Source organism: Helianthus annuus, chromosome 4 (assembly GCF_002127325.2).
Source record: "Helianthus annuus cultivar XRQ/B chromosome 4, HanXRQr2.0-SUNRISE, whole genome shotgun sequence".
Taxonomy (NCBI): Eukaryota; Viridiplantae; Streptophyta; class Magnoliopsida; order Asterales; family Asteraceae; genus Helianthus; species Helianthus annuus.
This window is the reverse complement of record NC_035436.2, coordinates 167,655,478-167,669,677: the sequence shown is the minus strand read 5'-3', so window position 1 is coordinate 167,669,677 and position 14,200 is coordinate 167,655,478. Positions and strand designations below refer to the sequence as shown.

At 38.9% G+C, this 14,200-nt stretch overlaps 1 long non-coding RNA gene across 1 annotated transcript; it reads right to left on the bottom strand.

Moving 5' to 3' along the window:
• Nucleotides 1-4,037: 4,037 nt before the first annotated feature.
• Nucleotides 4,038-6,600, bottom strand: LOC110935055. Its single transcript, XR_002588832.1, has 4 exons — nt 6,472-6,600; nt 5,719-5,807; nt 5,110-5,199; nt 4,038-4,264 (listed from the first exon to the last, which is right to left on the bottom strand). It is a non-coding gene; the product is annotated as an uncharacterized LOC110935055 (long non-coding RNA).
• Nucleotides 6,601-14,200: the final 7,600 nt, after the last annotated feature.

Here is a 14,200-nt window from a genome sequence, read left to right as displayed (position 1 = left end):
CCTAGCTCCTAGCAGAAGGGAGAGGTTTGCTGAGATAACTGGGCATTACCAAAATAACAAGAACCCTTTAAGAGTGCCTGTTGAATACAAGTCTAAAGGTTTTAGATCGCGTAAGCTTATGAAATCCAAACAAGGGGAGATCGTCGAAAAAGCTTTAAGGAAAGCTGAAAGAAATAAAAGCAGGGTAAAAACTGCAAAGCATATTGACATTATGCCTCTACATGCAAGGAACCCGTAAAAGGAGGTTAACACGGTCTACGAGAGTGAATTAATACGTGTGAATCTTAGAACATTGAACATGATGTTTTTTGTTTTGACGGTTTTGTATACTTTGCATTTGTTAAAAAAAATTTAATGTTTTAGTTGACATATTCTACATGACGTTTTTACCACAAAACAATGTTTTTATGAATTAACGTTAGCAGTTATTAGAATACTAGTGCTAATATCCGCGAATTTCGCGGTGTTGAGAAACGACATGTTTTTTTATTTTTAGAAAAAAAAAATTACGTTTATACTGATCATAAAGAAACTGTACGCATGAACTTATTATGGAAATCTGAAGTTGAAGATCAAAATACAACGAAGCATCGTACTATATATCTAATAAAAACGAAAAGATAAGTAAACGAAGAAAATACGTTTTTCTGGTTTGAAATATAAATTGAAAGCCTATTACTCTAATACTTCTACTTGCTGGAGTTTCGTAACCAATAATCTCAAATTCGTTTTTTTGACCAATTGAAAAAAACAATCATCACCTAACGAAATATGTTGAGCTTCAATTATATCATGCTTCACGTTGTAAACATCAAATCTTGTTTTGTTTGTTTTTTAATGACTAACAAAATAATTTGTATTTCGTTATTAATTTAATATACGTTTTGATGATATTAAAAATATAAGTTATTAATTTAATCGTTAAAAGTTAATACGAGTCTAAAGGTTTTAGATCGCGTACGCTTATGAAATCCAAACAAGGGGAGATCGTCGAAAAGCTTCAAGGAAAGCTGAAAGAATAAAAGTAGGGTCAAAATTGCAAAGCATATTGACATTATGCCTCTACATGCAAGGAACCCGTAAAAGGAGATCAACATGGTCCACGAGAGTGAATTATACGTGTGAATCTTAGAACATTGAACAAGATGTTTTATGTTTTTGACGGTTTTGTATACTTTGCATTTGTTAAAAAATTTTGTGTTTTAGTTGACATATTCTACATGAATTTTTACCACAAAACAATGTTTTTATGAATTAACATTAGCAGTTATTAGAATACTAGTGCTAATACCCGCGAATTTCACGGTGTTAAGAAATGATATGTTTTTTATTTTTAGAAAAAAAAAATTATGTTTATACTGATCATAAAGAAACTGTACGCATGAACTTATTATGAAATCTGGGTTGAAGATTAAACTACTACGAAGCATCGTACTATAGATCTAACAAAACCGAAAAGATAAGTAAACGTAGGAAATACGTTTTTCTGGTTTGAAATATAAATTGAAAGCCTATTACTCTAATACTTCTACTTGCTGTCGTAACCAATAATCTCGAATTCGTTTTTTGACCAATTGAAAAAAACAATCACCACCTAACGAAATATGTTCATCTTTAATTATATCATGTTTCACGTTGTAAACATCAAATCTTATTTTGTTTGTTTTTTAATGACTAACAAAATAATTTATATTTTGTTATTAATTTAATATACGTTTGGATGATGTTAAAAATATAAGTTATTAATTTAATCATTAAAAGTTAATACGTTTAGAGAGTATTTATCAAATTTTGATTTAACTATGACCTACTTTGAATAATAATTCGTTGAATCGTAAGCTTTAAGTCGCTTAAGGTCTTAAACAAATGTTAAAAAAAAAAAAACATACCTTGCATGCTTCAAAATTTTCAATGTCTATAAGTTGTCTCATAGTAGCATCATAACCACCAACGCAATTTAGAGGAGATGTATGATAATTCACTGCATTTTTTAACAACAAAGGAAACTTTATTATACCATGTCAAGATTAGCATGTAGCTAAACCAAGACAAAAATACATTACACCAAAAGAAAATAACACCCACCCCCAACATTTTGCTAATACATATTACTCCCCAAAATACAATCAACTGATGATGTTGTAAATTCATGCTCTAATACTTGATCCCAATCTTCATCTCCATGTAACGGAAAAAAATGATGTTTCGAATTGAAAACTTAGTCGGCGTTGCTATTGCAAAGCACTTATATCATTGCAAAATGTGAGATAATATGTAGTTTTACCTTTCTTCCTGTTCAAAGCGATTGAACTTTCAACTGGTCAAAGCTAGTGAACTTTCGAATAAATTTCCTCTTCTTTAGAACCTGTGAGTCACATAGCACGTATATCTGGAACCTACATGTAAAAGATTAAAAAAATTACCTAAGAGGGAAATAGAAAATATATACCTTAATATAAACTATGTCATTTTAGGTTATTATGTAGTTATATTTTTTACTGTCAAAACCATATGGAGTCTTCAAAATTTGTGGGCCTAAATGGCTATTGCTTTGAAAGTGGTGTCAGGAGGTCCAGGAAGCAGCGTGAGGCAAGCAGCGCAAAAAAAAAAGAAGAAGAAAAAAATACACAAAGAACCTACATGGAAGTAATGTTGCAAGGCACGAACCTACATGTACTTGTTATGATGCATTTGATTAATAAAAAATAAAAAAAACTTAATTATCAATTACTATTTATTACTTATAAATCAAATAGAGTAACAAATATAAGTAAAATACTACTAAAAAATAACAAAACAGATATTTAAAAATTATTAATAACTAAAATGGAATATAGGCTCCAATAAATAATCTGGTAATGATATTGAATCAATGAAGCATGGTAGATATCATATAACATGTGTGCACTTGTGTATGGGTATGCTAAAAATTCAAAATTCTATGTCAAAACACATAAAGCTGAGAAACTAAAAGTTGTTGGGAAAAATATTGTTGTGCTATATGGTTGGGTTGTAATACGGATATGTTGTTGGGAATAACACAACATTTTTTATAAATGGCGGAGGCAAGCCATAGAAATTATAACGAATTTGTTAGTCAGGTAGGGTGTTGCTGTATGCGTACCTGGTTGTATTCATTTGGTGCTCTATGAGCTAAGAAATTGACCATATGTTCCTGCCTTGGCGCGAAGAAGAACAATAAAGAATAAAACCCACATTAATTATGAAATCATCATCATCAACATCATACTCAGTAAATTCCATGAATAGCAAAGTTAACGTAGGGTCTAAGGAGGATAAGATGCAGACAGCCTTACCTCTACCCCATAGGAATAGAGAGGCTGCTTCCAGTGAGACCCCCGACTTGATAGTAGTTTTGCATCAAGCCTTGGACATAAAGCACATAACACTCAGCAATTAAGACAAAGGCCGATTAGTGCATGTACTCCCTTGTCTTTTGGCTATCAACGCTACCACATGATTAACCATCCACCTCTTTTAACGTTATTTTCATGAAATTAGTAAAATAATGTTAAAATTAGTGCACTTCCACTTTTGCCCCCTGAGCACCCACACATATACACATTATATGCGCAAACCGCAAACGGAGCTTACATTAATTCTGAAATGAAAACATCAAAAAGCTACATCTAACTTAAAATATTGTTGGTATTGTAATCTATATATTTTTATGAACAAATTCCGGACCTTGTTTTTTGTTATTTCTCAGAATTAGTACTTAGAATCACACACCTTTATTTATTTTTTTTACACATAATCAAAAATTATAAAATACATCCATGATTCCATAACATATAATGGACCAAAAGGATATGATGAAAAGAAAACGTTAAGCTAACGGATCATGCAATCAAGTATCTATCAAGTCAAAAATCTTATACGAAAATGTGGAATGCATCCTACGAATACTTTCACAAAACACAACATACAATATAGCCTCATAAAATTCATATATAAATAACAACTCAAATTTTTCAAATATCATGTAACACCCATAGTAGTTTTTAACATTTCTATAACATTAAAGTAAGCATTTTATCTGAAAAATGCCACTTAACAAAAACTTTTACATTATGAGTATTTAAACATGTTTTACAACATCCAAAAACATAGTCAAAAGTGTTTACATAATCCACTTTTATTAAACAAAACAAAACAAAATCAAATGCGGAAGCTTCATCGAGAGGGGTGTTCGGTTCTTATTCGTCACTTGATCTTCGTCCGGAAAGCCAACATCATCCACCTGTAATCAAAACCAACTCAAACGTTAGTTTTGATCATTTTATAACATGTTCCATCAGTTTCCTTGTGCCGAATAAACAAAACAAACAAAAATTTCAGGTTTTACCTCTGTCGCGTGCCGCGACAGGGCTCACTAAATCCATCGCGTGCCGCGACCGTAGTCACGTGCCGCGACCGTGTTTCACTTAGGCGCGCAGCGTGACTCCACCTTTTCGACAGAAAGTTAATTATTTTGGAGCTGCAGATTCCCAGCTCTATAACTCAATCCTACTAGACACAAAAACGTGCATATCTTTCGAACTACATATCCGTTTCGCGTGATTCTTTTTCCTACGCGATCGTAATTAAATTCTCCATCTTATGGAGTTAAAACCTGATATCTAACTTCTCAAAATATAGGGTTTCAAGCCCTCGGCTTGAAATTGATTTACTAAGACTTTTGACCCGTTTAAGGGATTTAAGCAATTTAGTCTAAAAACTAGCTCTTTTCCTTTCACGCTTCATAATTCTACATCTAAAATATTTACTTATATTCAACCACAACTATTTTTGCGGTGGATTTGGCATAAGTAATTTATTATCCCAAACTTACCCTTCGGTTGGTCGTTTTACGCAAATGACCCATTTTAGGCATTTGACCCACATATGCGCATGCCTATAACTTTTATTCAATCTACGGATTACATAATCATAATTCAAATTCCTAAGCTACCTCTAAGGGTTGTTTGTCCGGTTTTCCCACCAAGGGCTTTTTGGTCAAATGTAGTCCCCCATTTTACAACGAAGGACTTTCGCTACTTATTTGACCAAAAATGTACGTTTAACCACAATCATATTTATACGTACCTGGCTTGGGTCAACCTATTGACCCGTTTCAATACCTTGCCTCCATAATATGCTTATCCATAACATTGCTAATTCATAAACCATTTTATCCTGTAAGCATAAGACTTGACAAGTACTTATTAGTCATCGTTTGTCAAATGGCATCAAAATTACCAATTGACCCGTTTGGTCTAAATGACCAACATTTTGTGCTTAAATTGAAGGGTATTTATTTACCATTTCATTTAGTAACTCTCTTCGAATTTTTCACCATCTAGTTATGTCATTAACCCATTTCTTACGTGATTAACCCAACATAGTTTATGCCACTCGGTGCATTTTAAAATCTCGACTTTTATCCATTTATATGTGGCTCAAATCATCGTTTACCCTTTTAATCCGTTTAGGCCTACTCATAAGGTAGCCATTCGAAAACTCAGTTTTACATATGTTATTTCACGATTAAATTGCCATTTCGTCCTTTTTACCATTATACATGGTTTTCCAACTTTTGATATGTTCCGACCCGTACCATTTCGTGTCGGAAACCATGTCTTAAATATTATCTTTATCATATATGTGATTTTAGAATAAGCTCGTATTCTACAAAAGGGCGTAAGTTTCACTTACCTTGCATCCGGTTTATGCTCTTTTCCGCGGACTCGATCTGTTTGACTCGCTTCTTCCCCAAGCCTCCAACTAGCTCGTTTAGCGTCAAACTATCGTCATCATTTACAAGGTGGTTAGATTAGTCTTTAACAATCACGACTATTGCACTTTATGTATTTTCTATGTCAAAACTACTATTCGACTTCATCATCTGTTAGTTTAGCTTTCCAAAAGTTAACTACCTTTAATCATATGATATGTGCAATTAAGCTAAATCGACTTCATAATTGAAATTTGTATTACCCCACATCACACGTAATTAATCAAACTAGCCAATTACGCGTTTCATTCATAATTTCAACATATGAACATTCACTTAGGCATTTTAACAAACACCTTGTAGGCATAATTTATAAAATCAACAATCAAGTTTCATAACTAGTTATTTAGCCAAGTTTTAAAATCATTCACAAGTTCTTATGTCTAACATGCATAACAACACCTAGACTTACTTCATGGAAATCGAATAACACCAAATTGATGATCATAAATCTAGTGTTCATCATCTTCCCACAAAACCCATTTAGCACTTACCTAAATGATTATAAATTTCATAATTTATATCATCAATTCACCAAGTTTCTCAATCATAGTTCGTTCCTAAGCATGGATTCAACATAGTATCATTCATACATTCAATATTCTAGCAATAATTTCGTTTTCAAGTTTTCACCAAGAATTCGAGATGAAACCAAATGAAGAAATTCAACATACCTTGTGATCCCTTCACTTAGGTGATCACGAATTTAGTTAAAGCCCCAATTTTCTTAGCTTGATTCCGCTTGATTTTGATCAATTTGATGGATTTCGGGTCTTGAGAAGGAGTCCCTCTTTTCTCCTGTACGTTCCACGCACACGCACACACTAAGTGTGTGTGTTATGTTTTATTTAATTTGTTTTAATAAAACAAGTTTCCCACTTGGCAATATCAGTCCCTATAGTTCTAAGGATTTATTAATGAGGCTTTAACTCATAGTTTACCATTTAATTACCCATTACTAACTAGGTTAATTCTACCTAGTTCACTTAATGGGTTCGGGACCCGTTTTATTTTAAGTCTCGTTAACTTAGGCCTTTTATATGCCTTGTTTTTTTCCTCAAGGTGTTTATCATTCTTTTAATTAATATCAAGTTTATTCATTTAAATTCCTAATATTTACCGGGTTAATTTTTACCACTAACGGTATTTTACCCGTCATTACTATTAACGTGGTTTGATTACCAAACCTGTTTTTGAGGTGTTAAATATCACAAACATTACTCTCCAGAATTTGCAGAAGTAAAAAACAATATGAAATAACTAAAGCATGTATGATCGATAATATAGAAAACAAACTCAAAAGAAGAGGATGAAAAAAAATCCAATCTATGCACCGTAATTTCACTCAAATGTATGCAACTATTTATCAGCCTTCACAATCATATAAAGATAATAACTATTTCCATTGAAGAGTAGGATTTATATTCTACACACTTTATATATTGGCTTAAGATCAAAGAGTAAGATTGTATTACCATTTTAAAGGTTAAACGTAAAAAAAAATCTTGTTGTTAGAAGCCGCCTAACCTATTTTGTGACACTTCGGATTTTCCCGGGAAACCCTTGTGATGTAACTTACATGTATATATATGTTAGTAAATGAAAATCTGAACTATTGTGTTACATGTTATGTGTGTATATGTATTTGTGATATATATGTGTATATATATAGGAGCCGAAACCATGAACCAACTCGAGACCCCTTGGTCTCGAGTGAACAGTAGAAATTGGGCCGGTTAGGGCCTTGTGACCGAGAACCCAACCCGGAAACCCCCTTAGCCCACTCGAGATCTTATATAAACCAACCCACCCCTCCCTTAACCATTTTTACAACACTCTCATACTCTCCTCTCACTCCTCCTAGCTTTCTCTCTCTAAAAACCCTAAAACCCTAAGTTTCTAGCAACCAAAATCATCTCCCCATTCCTTCATACCTCTCGGATCAAGTGAGCTATCAACAAGGAAGATCGGCCGAACCAAGAGACCACCCGAACACCCCTTTTCTCTCAACCCCGAGTAACCGGTTAGTGTTTATATGTTCATGGTTGTTGATGTTTGTTATGATTTTATGCTTGTTGATGTGATTAGAGGCTTTAGTATGAATATTAGGTTTGTATGTTCATAAATATGATAAGGGAGGTGATTACTCGACGATTTTTGTTGTTCATAGTTTTGGGTTATCCGATAAATGTTAAGGGGTTGGTTAGAATTGCATGTTCTTAGGATTTGTTTGTTAACGAATATGATTTCTATGATAGAATAGGTATTATGATCTTTGTCAAGAAATGATACATGGTTTTATAAGTTTCCTGTTTTGATTCGGGTTTATTGAGGGTTCACGAGTATGCTGATTTCTTGTTTATGTGTTTAAAGTTTTATTTGAATGATTGAAGAACACTTTGAAGATTTTTAGGATAATCAAATGGTGCATATTTTGATCTGTTTTGGTAAGAAATCAGACAAACAAACATGTTTAGTGGGTATAGTACATAATTCTCATGAAAATGAAATCCTATTGGCTAGTACTGTTTTGCAGGTTCTAGAAACTGTTTTATGTGCACGTAATCACGGTTGCGAGTCGCAACCTTTGGTTGCTACTCGAGACCACAGCAGGATTTGTCGAGACCTCCCGGTTGCGAGTCGCAATCAACACGTATCGATCCGATTGCGAGTCGTAACCACAACTGCTTTGTCGGAACCGCCGGTTGCGAGTCGGAATCTCTGATTGCGAGTCGTAACCAAAGCATGACGAACCGAGACCTCGGTTGCGAGTCGCAACCTTGGTTGCGAGTCACCTCTGTCTCGACTGGGCTGTTATTGGGCCAAAGAACTTGTTGGATTGTCTGTTAACTGGACTGCTTGTGTAACTGTTACTGTTTAGGCCCAATACCCCAACTGTTCGTGTATTCGCATGTTATACGTGTTTGCTATATGTATTGCCATACGTGTTCGCTATGTGTTTACTCGTACCCGACTTGACCCATACTTGGTAACCATGTTAGGACGTGGTGACCAACATACTTAACCAAGTAACGTATCATACCGAGCAACCCAAGGTGAGTTCACAACTTAAAAGCATGCGTCCCGGTGGTTTGGGACACGAGACTAAAACAACCCTATCCCCTTGTAAAGGGGATACCGTCTACATTCCTTCCCTAGTTATTGGGAACAAACTTACTTTATCTTCCCTTGTATTGGGAAACCCTTTTTAGTTAATTACTGTTTATACGGAATGCAACCAACGGCACTAAACGCAACTCTATCACTCAAGTCCCTACTACATAATACCGATTAGTCGCCGGTGCCAGGCGAACGGGTTATTAGTTGATAGCGCTATTTAGGTCTTACCAGCCTCACACCGTGCCATGGTATGGGATCGGTCGTGAACTAATGTACTCAGGCATCCGTCAATGATGATAGAACATTGACATCGGGGCATCCTGCGGAAACGCAAACGGTTACCTAGTGTTCGGTATTGGAAAAACAGTTTAGTCGCTAACTTTTGGGGTAGCTCCCCATGGCATGTATAAACGGGTAAATTAACTGGTGAAACAAGTTTTTGGTAATTAAAACTGGACAACTAGTGAACTCACTCAGCATTATTGTTGACCCCTTTACTGCATGCTTTGCAGGTGGCCAGTGACTGGAGCAGCTACTTGGGATGTGTAGTGGTCGTCTGCCCGTGTGTTGGGCATTTATTATGCTTACCTTATGAACACTGTTTAAAACTATTTAATTATGCTTCCGCTACTTGTTACTGTTTAAACTTGAAACCTTAAACTCTGAACTTGATATTTGCTAATCTTATGGTTAGTAAGTATTACTTTCGTTATCAATTTAGTTATTCAGTATAATTGGTGGCTGGATCCTGGTCAGTCACGCCCTCGAAGCGGGTGTTACCCGCGGGTGGATTTTGGGGGTGTGACAGATTGGTATCAGAGCCATTGGTTATAGTGAACTTGGTTTTAAAAAGGGAAAAATCTTTTTGAGAAAAACCAGACTATAACCCGTGACTCGTGACGACACTACACTCCAAGTACAAGGCTCGACTTATCTGACCTCATAGCTCGGACCCATAGTTACTTGCTTAATTGTCTTATGCTTTCTGCTTTGCAATACGTACTAGTTTGCCTGATACACCTTCTCTCTTCTATCTCATTCTCGCTATGTTACGACATCACACTCATACTATGTTTTCTGGTTATGAAGACAATGAGTGGACGCGGACGAGGAAACGTCAACATGACTCAGGCTCAGTTCACTAACCTGCTCAACACTGTGGCTGCAGCTTTCGCAGCTCACCCTATAGGTAAACTCGATGTTTTAGGATGTTTAGATCCTACCGCCACATCGTCTTTTCGCCTCTAAACCTATTTCGCTTCACTCCTCACAACAGGTCAGCCTGCACCTGTGCAACCACGTGTCTGTACCTTCAAGACCTTCATGGATTGCAAGCCTCTTCCGTTCAGTGGCACTGAGGGTGCCATAGGTCTTCTACACTGGATCGAGAAGGTCGAAGCTGTCTTCGCTGTCTGCGAGTGTCCCCCTGCGAATTGGGTGAAGTTTGCTACTGGTACTCTAGAGGGAAGCGCACTTTCATGGTGGAAGGCGCAAATTCAGATGCTTGGTTTGGAGACTGCAAACGCTACTGTGTGGGAAGATTTCAAGGATATGATCAAGGAAGAGTACTGTCACAGGGATGACATCCACAAGCTGGAAAATGAGTACTATGAACTCAAGATGGTTGGGTCAGAGATTGAGACCTACACCAAGCTGTCCAACGACTATGCTGCTCTTTGTCCAAACATGTCTCGACCTATGTATCGAAGAATCGAACTGTACATCAAGGGTCTGGCTCCAGAAATTCGAAGCCATGTAACTTCAGCCAACCACACTACCATTCAGCCGATCGTTCGACTTGCTCACAAACTCACTGATCAGGCTGTGGAAGAGGGCAGGTTGCCCAAAAGAATCAGTGCTACTGTCGGAACTTCTAGTGACAACAAGCGTAAGTGGGAAGGAAATCAAAGCAAGGATGCTAACTCTACTCAGGCCCCAGCTCAGCCAAGGAAAACTGACAACAACAAAGGCACTCAGCAACAGGGTGGCTACCGGGGAAACTACCCTAAGTGCAACAAGTGTAACAGGCACCACAATGGGGCATGCAACAAGGGTCAGTGTCAGCGATGCCACAAGATGGGGCACGAAGCAAAGGATTGTAGAAGTCAGTTCCCGGCAAGACAGAATCAGCAACAACCCCAACAGCAACAGCAGCAGGGAAACAACAGAGCATGTTTTAAATGTGGGGCAACAGGGCACATGCGAAAGGATTGCCCTGAACTGAATCAGAATCGCAACAACAATCAGGGAGCTGGGAACAATGAGCAAAACAACAATGCTGGAAATGCAAGGGGAAGAGCTTTCGTGATTGGAGCTGGTGAAGCAAGGAACGATCCCAACGTCGTGGCGGGTAAGTTCCTACTTGATGATCGTTATGTTTCTGTGTTATTTGATTCCGGTGCCGATGCCAGTTATGTATCCCTTCGCATTAGTAAGAAACTTAAGCACCCGCCTGCATTATTAAGTTCTAAGCATACCGTCGAGATAGCTAATGGTAAGAACATCGAGGCCACGCACATGATCCACGACTGCACACTAGAATTGTCTGGTCACACGTTTAGTATCGATCTTTTCCCTGTCAAACTTGGAAGCTTCGACGTCGTCATTGGTATGGATTGGTTATCCAAACATCGCGCTGAGATCCTCTGTCAAGAGAAAGCAGTTCGTATACCTCGCCGTTCTGGTCAACCCCTCATCGTCAAAGGCAACAAAGGTGGAGAAGTCACAGGCATTATCTCGCTTTTAAAAGCCCAGAAGTGTTTGCAGAAAGGGCACACCGCTATCCTAGCACTCGTCACCAACACCCACGAAAAGGAAAAGAGGATTGAAGATTTTCCTGTTGTACGAGATTACCCCGAGGTATTTCCTGAGGAACTACCCGGACTCCCTCCCCACCGTCAGGTCGAATTCCAAATCGAGCTAGCTCCCGGAGCAGCACCCATAGCTCGTGCGCCGTACCGTCTAGCCCCTGCAGAGCTGAAAGAGCTCGCTACGCAACTACAGGAGCTTTTGGATAAAGGATTTATCCGTCCTAGTTCATCACCCTGGGGAGCACCAGTACTCTTTGTCAAGAAGAAGGATGGCACATTCCGAATGTGCATCGACTACCGTGAGTTGAACAAGGTTACCATCAAGAATCGTTACCCTCTCCCGCGCATCGACGACCTATTCGATCAGTTGCAAGGATCGAGCTACTATTCAAAGATTGACCTGTGATCAGGCTATCATCAGCTGAGAGTTCGTAATGAAGATATTTCCAAGACTGCATTCAGGACTCGTTATGGTCATTACGAGTTCCTCGTCATGCCTTTTGGAATGACCAACGCGCCGGCAGTGTTCATGGATCTTATGAACCGCGTATGTAAGCCTTACCTCGACAAATTTGTGATTGTGTTTATCGACGACATCCTGATTTATTCGAAAAGTCAAGAAGAGCATGAACAGCACCTACGCCTTATCCTCGAACTCCTTCGCAACGAGCAACTGTACGCCAAATTCTCTAAATGTGACTTCTGGCTTCGAGAAGTCCATTTCCTCGGCCATGTAGTTAATAAGAACGGAATTCACGTCGACCCCGCTAAGATCGAATCGATAAAGAACTGGCCTACGCCTAAGACTCCCACTGAAGTTCGCCAATTTTTGGGTTTGGCAGGCTACTACCGCAGATTCATTCAGGGATTCTCGAAGATTGCACAACCCCTCACGACACTCACTCAGAAAGGCGTCGCCTACAAGTGGAATGCAGCACAGGAATCTGCTTTTCAGAGGCTTAAGGATAACCTCTGTAGCGCTCCTATTCTCTCGCTACCTGAAGGTACTGACGACTTTGTGGTTTACTGCGATGCGTCTATTCATGGGCTCGGTTGCGTGCTAATGCAACGCGAGAAAGTTATTGCCTACGCCTCTCGACAACTCAAGACGCATGAAAAGAACTACACGACGCATGACTTGGAACTGGGAGCAGTGATCTTTGCTCTTAAGATATGGAGACATTACCTGTACGGTACCAAGTGCACTATTTACACCGATCACAGGAGTCTCGAGCATATCTTTAGGCAAAAGGAATTGAACATGAGACAACATCGATGGGTCGAACTCTTGAATGACTACGAATGCGCCATCAAATACCATCCGGGCAAAGCCAATGTCGTGGCAGACGCCCTCAGCCGAAAGGACACTATACCAAAGCGCGTGCGAGCACTACAACTTACCATCCAGTCTAACCTCCCTACCCAGATTCGAAGTGCTCAAGTTGAAGCATTGAAGCCGGAAAACATCAGGGCTGAGTCTCTGCGAGGGTCAAGGCAGCAACTAGAACAGAAAGAAGATGGTGCTTACTATGTAGCAGGGCGCATTTGGGTTCCGCTCTTTGGAGGTTTACGTGAACTCGTGATGGACGAAGCCCACAAATCCCGTTACTCTGTGCATCCTGGTTCGGACAAGATGTACCACGACTTGAAGACTACATATTGGTGGCCTGGTATGAAGGCCCACATCGCAACATACGTCAGCAAATGTTTGACTTGCGCGAGAGTCAAGACAGAATACCAGAAGCCAGCAGGCCTACTCCAACAACCAGAAATCCCGAAATGGAAATGGGAGCAAATTTCCATGGATTTTGTTACAGGGCTACCTAGGTCTCAACGCGGAAATGATACTATTTGGGTAATCGTAGATCGATTGACCAAGTCCGTGCACTTTCTGGCTATTAAGGAAACAGACAAGTTTTCTACCCTGGCGGAGATTTACTTAAAGGAAGTAGTTTCGAGGCACGGAGTGCCAACCTCAATTATTTCCGACCGAGACGCTCGATTTACTTCGGAATTGTGGCAAGCTATGCACAAATGCTTTGGCTCACGTTTGGACATGAGCACTGCTTATCACCCGCAAACGGATGGACAGTCTGAACGCACCATCCAGACTCTAGAAGACATGCTTAGAGCGTGTGTGATCGATTTTGGCAAGAACTGGGAGAAGCATCTACCGCTAGTAGAGTTCTCTTACAACAACAGCTACCACACTAGTATTCAGGCAGCACCTTTTGAGGCATTGTACGGTCGTAAATGCCGGTCACCTCTCTGCTGGGCAGAAATCGGTGATAGTCAAATCACGGGCCCAGAGATGGTGGTAGATACAACGGAAAAGATTGCCCAGATCAGACAACGCATGGCGGCAGCTCGTGACCGTCAGAAGAGTTACGCTGATAAGCGTAGGAAACCCTTGGAATTCCAGGTCGGTGACCGGGTTCTACTTAAAGTCTCACCCTGGAAGGGTGTGGTTCGC